At 36.2% G+C, this 10,000-nt stretch overlaps 1 protein-coding gene across 1 annotated transcript in view; it reads left to right on the forward strand.

Annotated features, from left to right (window-relative positions):
* The first annotated feature begins 2,021 nt into the window (after positions 1 to 2,021).
* LOC137654324 (uncharacterized) overlaps positions 2,022 to 10,000 on the forward strand; it is a 124,794-nt gene continuing 116,815 nt past the window's right edge. The window contains exon 1 of the mRNA XM_068387950.1: positions 2,022 to 2,266. The gene's annotated coding sequence lies outside the window, so the exon portion shown is untranslated. The remainder of the gene's footprint in view (positions 2,267 to 10,000) is intronic.

Below are 10,000 nucleotides of genomic sequence, written 5' to 3' on the forward strand. Positions count from 1 at the left end.
CAAATAATCATGGATGATGATGAGGAAAACGAATAATAATTCCATGAATGAAAATTTGCAGATATGAACTGGCATCAAAAGACCATAAACACACGGAAGTTGACTAACATGTCTGAGGCCTTTGTCCTGCATTCGACTAATCATGGAATTATGATGAGGAAAACAAATAAAAATTCCTGAATAGAAATTTGCAGATATGAACTAGCATAAAAAGACCATTAACCGACTGAAGTGGACTAACATGTTGAGGCCTTTGTCCTGCATTTGACTGATCATAGATGATGATGAGGAAAACGAAAAATAATCCATGAATGAGAATTTGCAGATATGAACTGGCATCAAAAGACCGTAAACAGATGGAAGTTGACTAACATGTCTGAGGCCTTTGTCCTGCATTCAACTGATCATATATGATGATGAGGAAAACTAATAATAATCCCTGAATAAAAATTTGCAGATATGAACTGGCATAAAAAGACAGAGACGGAAGTGGACTAACATGTCTGAGGCCTTTGTCCTGCATTCAACTATTCATGGATGATGATGAGGAAAACGAATAAAAATCCCTGAATTAAAATTTGCAGATATGAACTGGCATCAAAAGACCATAAACAGATGGAAGTTGACTAACATGTTGTCTGAGGCCTTTGTCCTGCATTCAACTGATCATAGATGATGATGAGGAAAACGAATAATAATCCATGAATAAATATTTGCAGATATGAACTGGCTTCAAAAGACCATGAACAGACGAAAGTTGACTAACATGTCTGAGGCCTTTGTCCTGCATTCGACTGATCATGGATGATTATGAGGAAAACGAATAAAAATCCCTGAATTAAAATTTGCAGATATCAACTGGCATCAAAAGACCATAAACAGACGGAAGTGTACCAACACTTTTGAGGCCTTTGTCCTGCATTCGACTGTTCATGGATGATGATGAGGAAACTGAATAATAATCCCTGAATAAAAATTTGCAGATATGAACTGGCATCAAAAGACCATAAACAGACGGAAGAGGACTAACATGTCTGAGGCCTTTGTCCTGCATTCGACTAATCATGGATGGTGAAGAGGAAAACAAATAATAATTCATGTATAAAAAATTTTCAGATATGAACTGGCATCAAAAGACCATAAACAGACGGAAGAGGACTAACATGTCTGAGGCCTTTGTCCTGCATTCGACTAATCATGGAAGTAGATGGGGAAAACGAATAATAATCCATGAATAAAAATTTGCAGACATGAACTGGCATCAAAAGACGATAAACAGACGGAAGTGGACTAACATGTCTCAGGCCTTTGTTCTGCATTCTGCTGATCATGGATGATGATGAGGAAAACGAATAATAATCCATGAATACAAATATGCAGATTTGAACTGGCATCAAAAGACCATAGACAGACGGAAGTGGACTAACATGTTTGAGGCCTTTGTCCTGCATTCGACAAATCATGGATGGTGAAGAGGAAAACAAATAATAATTCATGTATAAAAATCTGCCAATATAAACTGGCATAAAAAGACCATACACAGACGGAAGTGGACTAACTTGTCTGAGTCCTTTGTCCTGCTTTCGACAAATCATGGATGAAATGCAAACAAAACCTTTCAACGATCACCTTCAGCTACTTCCCAATCCTCATCAAAATCGAAAGACATTGAGACACAAATATGACACAATCACAACGTTTGGCTAAAGATAAAATCGATTTTTTTTGCCGATCATCTAAATATAAGATCGAATCTTTGGCATTTCAGATTCTTGAGCATCATACAACCTTTCCTATTTGTGAACTTCTTTAATTACGTTTAATGCTTTATTAGTATTATACTTTTGTCATCAGATAACAACGCTTGACGATGTTTGTTGTTGAGGTGGAGTTTGGGATGGGCGCTGGGCAGGATGCAGCCGGAGTCTTATCTTTGATATCCTGTGGTGACGTCACAGAACTTGACTCTTGGCTTATATTTGTAAAGCGAATCATTTCAGTAGTATAAAGTGCTTCACATCGATACATAACGGCGGTTTTGATGTTCGTTTGGTGTAACATTGGCTGATAACTAAGATTAGGAAAATGTGTGTTTATAGTAGAATCTAAATATAAGAATAGGGGACAGAAAATCCTCAGTGCTCGAGTCAGACTACGAAAATATGAATAATTAGTATTTCAAATTAAGTGCACACAACAAATGCCTCTGTTAATCATTTGCTTACGCCAAATTCAGCGGCTGCCATCTTCAAGGAGAGATAGAAAGGTAGGTATTTAACATATATATATTATGAGTGAAACATGAAGGATGGTCTTTGTTTAGAATATCTCAATTTTCAATTATAATATTTACGTATGTTTGGATCTATTTGAAAGCTTTGGAACCCTTTTTTTTCTTCATTTTCAATCTGTATTAAAGATGAGAACTCTTTTTTTTTCTTCTCAGATATTTCATCAAGTCTTATGTCAATGGACTGAATATTACTTCAGATAAAAAAGTGAGAATTTCATTACTTTTATCATGTTAACATTATATCCATATATATATATATATATATATATATATATATATATATATATATATATATATATATATATATATATATATATATATATATATATATATAAAACTTTTATATCCGTTTCAAAAATGGAACCTTCATCGAATTATGTAGAGCCTTTATATACAAGATTATTTCCATGACCCATTACATGCATATATATATATATATATATATATATATATATATATATATATATATATATATATACATATACATACATATACATATATATATATATATATATATATATATTATATATATCATGTATACTGTATATAGTTATAACTTGGTAGAGGGGTTTGTGTTGTACTAATCTGGGCCATCCGCACTATTTTGGATTGCTGAGAGAGTGTATGTATGTGCTGGTTTGTGTGTGTGTGTTTTTTTGTGTGTTTGTGTGTTTATATGTAAACTATTTCTTACATAATGCATGTATATATATATATATATATATATATATATATATATATATATATATATATATATATATATATATATGTGTGTTTGTGTGTGTGTGTGTGTGTGTGTGTGTGTACATATGCGCACACAATATGTATATAATTATTATTATTAGAGTATTACTCTCTAAGCTACAACCCTAATCGAAAAAGCAATTTGCTGTAACCCCAAGGGTTCCAAATGGAATAAATAGCCTTTCTAAGAAAGGAATAAGATAAATTATATCAAAAGTAATGAAAAATTTAAACGAAATATTTTATAAAGATCAATAACAGTAAAACAGAAATTTCATATACATACTATAAAAAGACGTGTTCATTATGAAATCATTTGCTGTAAGTTTGTACTTTTGATTGATTGATTGATTAGAAGTTTCCTGGCCTCTTGACATTAAAGGTCATTGATGTTGTTATTTGAAATACAGAATAAAAGCATATTCGATTATAACCATAGAAGCAAAGATATCATCATAAAGTTAGAGGGGATTCAGAAGACTTGCTTATGAAATTGATACATCCTGCCTAGTAATCTTTAAAAAGGATGAACCATCCATCCTCACCTAGAGCCCTAAGAGATGTCTATTTCTTTTTGTACAATAAGTAGGTATTCCGTCAACAAAAGCTTCCCTGGCAAGGGTACCAAAAAGTAGTCGCAATATGGCTGTTATAGGCCAGATAGCAGAAATTCATGTTACATCCGAGTGTGACCAATGCGATGACTATAAAGAGTACTCTCCTACTTTCGGTTCATTATATTATACTTCCAACGAGATATATAGAATTCGATACATCTTTCAAATTATTTCCAACTAAACTATTCCAATGCCTTTGCCAATCTGTGAAAATCAATATATATATATATATATATATATATATATATATATATATATATATATATATATATATATATATATTTATTTATTGCAGGATGTGGCATGAAGGTGCAAAACCTTGTGAATAAGAGTTAGGGGTGTTGGTGGAAATAGCTAAAAAAAGAGACCTGACTGATTGCAATAATTATAAAGGCATAATATTTACGTCAGTTGCTATGAAAATATATAGTATGCTATTTCGTAAGAGACTGGAGAGTAAGATTGATGAAAAGCTTAGAGATGAACAAGCCGGATTTAGAAAGGGTACAAGTTGCACTGACCAAATTTTAATTTTGAGACATGTTATAGAGCAATGAGTAGAGTATAGAAATCCCCTTTTGATAGTATTTACCGGCCAATTTCATAGAGATTCCTGCATTATTATTGAATTCCTCTTAAATATGAAAATTTGATTAAGCCGGTTCATAAGCCTAGCAAGTGCAAAGGTAATGTTAATTGAGTCTTATCAAGTGAGTTTCCAGTGAACAGCGGAATACTCCAAGGGAATGTGTTGTCCCACATGTTGTTTATCCTCCTCATGGACTTTGTAATGTGTAGAACAGTCAAAGATGGTGGAGAAAGATAGGGCTGGATTGGTGATAGGAATTTAGCAGACCTAAAGTATGCTGATGATGCTGTTCCTGTTAGCAGAACTTAACAGGATTTACAATGCTTGCTTACTAGAATGCGTGAAATATCACACGATGTTGAGCTGAAGGTAAATAGAAGCAAGACAGAGATGGTGAGAACGGGGTATGCAATGGAAGATGAAATATCATTGGAAGGAGAAAGGATTAAGTAGGTAGTATGATTTAACTATTTAGGAACTGATCTCCAGTACAGGGTCTTTAGAATTAGAGGTTTAGTTAAAGATTGAGATAAGCAAATCAGACGAGGGCAAGGTTGAGTGAAATTTGGAAGTCAAATCGCTTAAAATTGCATATAATAATCAGACTATATATCAGTTTAGTGAGATCGGTATTACTCTATGGACATGAGTCATGGTATGAGAATGAAACAATTTTCAATAGATTTAGTAGATTTGAGAATAAAGCCCTGAGAAGGATATTGGGAGTTGAATAACAGGACAGGATTAGAAATGAGATTATAAGAGAAATTACTCGAGTGCCATATGTGGATGAGATCATGACTATATGTAGAATGAGATGGTTTGGGCTTGCTCTTCACACTCTCCCAGAGTGATTAGTTCACTAAACGTTCAGCTGGACTCTACAAGGCACTAGAAGAATTGGAAGACCCAGGCGAACACGGCTAAGGACTCTAAAGCGCAAAGTATCAGATAATAAATAGAGAAGTATTTACTTAGAAGCTCAAGAAAGAGACGACTGGTGAAATCTAGACGAGGCATTCACGTCAATAGGCGTAGGAGGAGATGATATATATATATATATATATATATATATATGTATATATATATATATATGTATATATATATATATATATATATATATATATATAAACACACATATATATATATATGTATATATATATGTATATATATACATATATATATGTATATATATATACATAAATATATATATATATATATATATATATATGTATATATATATAAATATATATATATATATATATATATATATATATATATATATAATTGTATACATATATATATATATATATATATATGTATACATACATATATATATATATATATATATATATATATATATACATATACATATATATGCATACATATATATATATATATATATATATATATATATGTATGCATATATATATATGTATATATATATATATATGTATATATATATATATATATATATATATATATATATATATATACCAAAGGCACTTTCCCCAATTTTGGGGGGTAGCCGACATCAACTAATGAAACAAAACAAAAAAGGGGACCTCTACTCTCTACGTTCCTCCAGCCTAACCAGGGACTCAACCGAGTTCAGCTGGTACTGCTAGGGTGCCACAGCCCAACCTCCCACATATCCACCACAGATGAAGCTTCATAATGCTGAATCCCCTACTGCTGCTACCTCCGCGGTCATATAAGGCACCGGAGGAAGCAGCAGGGCCTACCGGAACTGCGTCATAATCGCTGCCCATTCATTCCTATTTCTAGCACGCTCTCTTGCCTCTCTCATATCTATCCTCCGATCACCCAGAGCTTTCTTCACTCCATCCATAAATCCAAACCTTGGCCTTCCTCTTGTACTTCTCCCATCGAATCTTGCATTCATAACCTTTTTTAGCAGACAGCCATTTTCCATTCTCTCAACATGGCCAAACCACCTCAACACATTCATATCCACTCTAGCTGCTAACTAATTTCTTACACCAGTTCTCACCCTTACCACTTTGTTCCTAACCCTATCTACCCGAGATACACCAGCCATACTTCTTAGACACTTCATCTCAAACACATTAAATTTCTGTCTCTCCATCACTTCCATTCCCCACAACTCTGATCCATACATCACAGTTGATACAATCACTTTCTCATATAGAACCCTCTTTACATTCATGCCCAACCCTCTATTTTTTACTACTCAATTAACTGACCCCAACACTTTGCACCCTTTATTTACTCGCTGACGTACATCTGCTTCCAATCCACCATTTGCTGCAAAAACAGACCACAAGTACTTGAACTGATCCACTTCCTCAAGTAACTCTCCATTCAACATGACATTCAACCTTGCACCACCTTCCCTTCTCGTACATCTCATAACCTTACTCCTACCCACATTAACTCTCAACTTCCTTCTCTCACACACCCTTCCAGATTCTGTCACTAATCAGCCAAGCTTCCCTTCCGCGTCTGCAACCAGTACAGTATCATCCGCAAACAACAACTGATTTATCTCCCATTCATGGTCATTCTCGTCTACCAGTTTCAATCCTTTTCCAAGTACTCGAGCATTCACCTCGCTCACCCCTCCATCAACATACAAGTTAAACAACCACGGCGACATCACACATCCCTGTCTCAGCCCTACTCTCACTGGACACCAATCGCTCACTTCATTTTCTATTCTAACACATGCTTTACTACCTTTATAAAACTTCTTACTGCTTGCAACAACCTTCCACCAACTCCATATAACCTCATCACATTCCACATTGCTTCGCTATCAACTCTATCATACGCTTTCTCCAGATCCATAACTGCAACATACACCTCCTTACCTGTTGCTAAATATTTCTCGCATATCTGCCTTACTGTAAAAATGTGATTCATACAACCCCTACCTCTTCTAAAACCACCCTGCACTTCTAAGATTGCATTCTCTGTTTTATCCTTAATCCTATTAATCAGTACTCTACCATACACTTTTCCAACCACACTCAACAAACTAATACCCCTTGAATTACAACACTCATACACATCTCCCTTACCCTTATATAGTGGTACAATACATGCACAAACCCAATCTACTGGTACCATTGACAACACAAAACACATATTAAACAATCTCACCAACCATTTAAGTACAGTCACACCCCCTTCCTTCAACATCTCAGCTCTCACACCATCCATACCAGATGCTTTTCCTACTCTCGTTTCATCTAATGCTCTCCTCACTTCCTCTCTTGTAATCTCTCTCTCATTCTCATCTCCCATCACTGGCATCTTAACACCTGCAACGGCAATTATATATGGCTCCCTATTATCCTCAACATTCAGTAAACTTTCAAAATATTCCGCCCACATTTTCCTTGCCTCCTCTCCTTTTAACAACCTTCCATTTCCATCTTTCACTGTCTCTTCAATTCTTGAGCCAGCCTTCCTTACTCTCTTCACTTTTTTCTGACCCCACCTCAGGTCTACTGCCCTCTTTGCCTCACTTACCTTGCGCTTTACTTCCACATTTTTCTCTCTATATTTTTCATAATTCTCTACACTATTACTCTGCAGCCATTCTTCAAAAGCCCTCTTTTTCTCTTCCAATTTTACCTTCACTCCTTCATTCCACCATTCACTGCCCTTCCTCATGGTGCCTCCAACAACCTTCTTGCCCCACACATCACTTGCAATCATTGCAAAATTTTCTTTTACTATCTTCCACTCCTCTGCTAAATTACCAGTTTCTCTTTCTTTCACTTCATCATATGCCATTTTCAACTTTTCTTGATATTTACTTTTTACCCCCGGTTTTATTGGCTCTTCAACCCTCACTAGCCCCTTTTACATCCACCTACTCTATTCCCCACTCTTTTGCTACAACTAATTTTCCTTCCACCAAAAAATTATCAGACATACCGTTAGACATACCCCTAAACACGTGCACGTCTTTCAATCTTCTAAATATTCTTTTAGTTATCAACACATAATCCATTAATGCCCTTTCTACTACTCTTCCATATGCCCCTCTTACCCATGTATACTTATTTTTATCTTTCTTTTTGAAAAAGCTAGAACTTATCACCATCTCTTGTTCAACACACATATCTACCAGTCTCTCACCACTCTCATTTTCACCTGGTACGCCATACTTCCCAATGACACCTTCTACCTCTCCAGCGCCCATTCTAGCATTAAAGTCACCCATGAAAACTACATAATTTCTTCTACCTAGTCCTTCTACACACATGGTTAATTCATTTCAGAACTCATTCCGCTCTTCTTCACTTTTCTCATAACCTGGCACATACGCACTGACAAAAGCCTAACATTCCCTATCCAACCTAACCATTACCCACATTAATCTAGATCATATCTCCTTCTATTCCACTACTTTACCTGTCATCCATTCACTCAGCACTAAAGCCACACCCTCTCTTGCTCTTCCCCCTTTCAATCCCAAACACTATACCAGACATTTCACCAAACATCACTTCACCCTTCCCTTTTATCTTTGTCTCACACAAGGCCAATATATCCATGCTTCTATTCCTAAACATACTTCCAACCTCACATCTTTTACTCTCTATCGTACTACATCCCCGCACATTCAAACACTCCAAAACTAGAGTGCGGGGAGCAGTCACTTTCCCCCCACCTCCACCTCTTTGCTGATGTCTCACAGGATTGTAAATACAGAAGAGGGGGTTCCCAGCCCCCTCGTCCCGTTCCTTTCAGTTGCCTCTTACAACACGCAGGGATAATGTTGGTGCTATTCTAATTGTTTTTATGGACAGGGGCCATAATTACAGGTTGATATTCTGGCAGAAATAGTTTTCACGCTTGCATAATCAAGTTTTGATTGCGGTCGTCTCTGCGGACTAGAGTTGTGGCTCCTAAGATTCCATTATTAGCAATTTCAAATATCTGTCACATACAGAATCACATCCTAACACAACTCTTTTATTTGACAAATTAACTATCATTATATCATCTATGTTCTCTTTTATTTTTGACAAGACCTCTAAGACTACAGGTGACCAATTGTCATGGGCTTTAACAAAGACCTTGGTTCTGTTTGGAAGAGGCTGACACAGGGCCAGTGATATGCTCGTAAGTGTCTGGGGCGACACCACTTCTCTTTCAGGTACCGCTGTTACCTTACTAAATTGTCTCTCCGTACCCACACAAACACTTAATCCCTCATGACTTTTTATTGGCAAAATGCCCCCTCCTGCTTTTATTGTTATTTTATCTTTTCCCCCACAAATGCATATTTGATTACAAATGATAAATTCTAACCCTAATATAGCCTAGATTCATGGAATTCCCAAGGTGGGTAAGACGAAGTAATCAAGCGTAAACTTCACAGATCCCACCTTAAAGTTGAATATTTTTGTATGGCTTGTGTGTAGTTTATTTCCTTTAGGTGTGTCGATGATGAGATATGCCGCTGACTGTAGTGGGTTTGAGGAGAGTCTTTTTTCAAACATAGAAGCGCTGGCTTCTGTGTCGATCGGCGCTCGAATGGACCCACCTGGTAGGTCAATTGTGACTGCTAACATTCTTAGGCACCCATTAGAATATGTGGGGCACATGCCAACGACCTCGCTTGCAATGCCACTGCCCCTGCTCCTGTCCCTAGTGCTGTGGGGGTGAGGTTCGGGGGACCAATGGAGGTCCCAGTACCCGCTCTACCAAGTCCGTCGTAGTCACTTTCACCGCTGCCTCGGCTGCTGCTTCTGA

Source organism: Palaemon carinicauda, chromosome 15, assembly GCF_036898095.1.
Source record: "Palaemon carinicauda isolate YSFRI2023 chromosome 15, ASM3689809v2, whole genome shotgun sequence".
In the NCBI taxonomy this organism is placed as follows: Eukaryota; Metazoa; Arthropoda; class Malacostraca; order Decapoda; family Palaemonidae; genus Palaemon; species Palaemon carinicauda.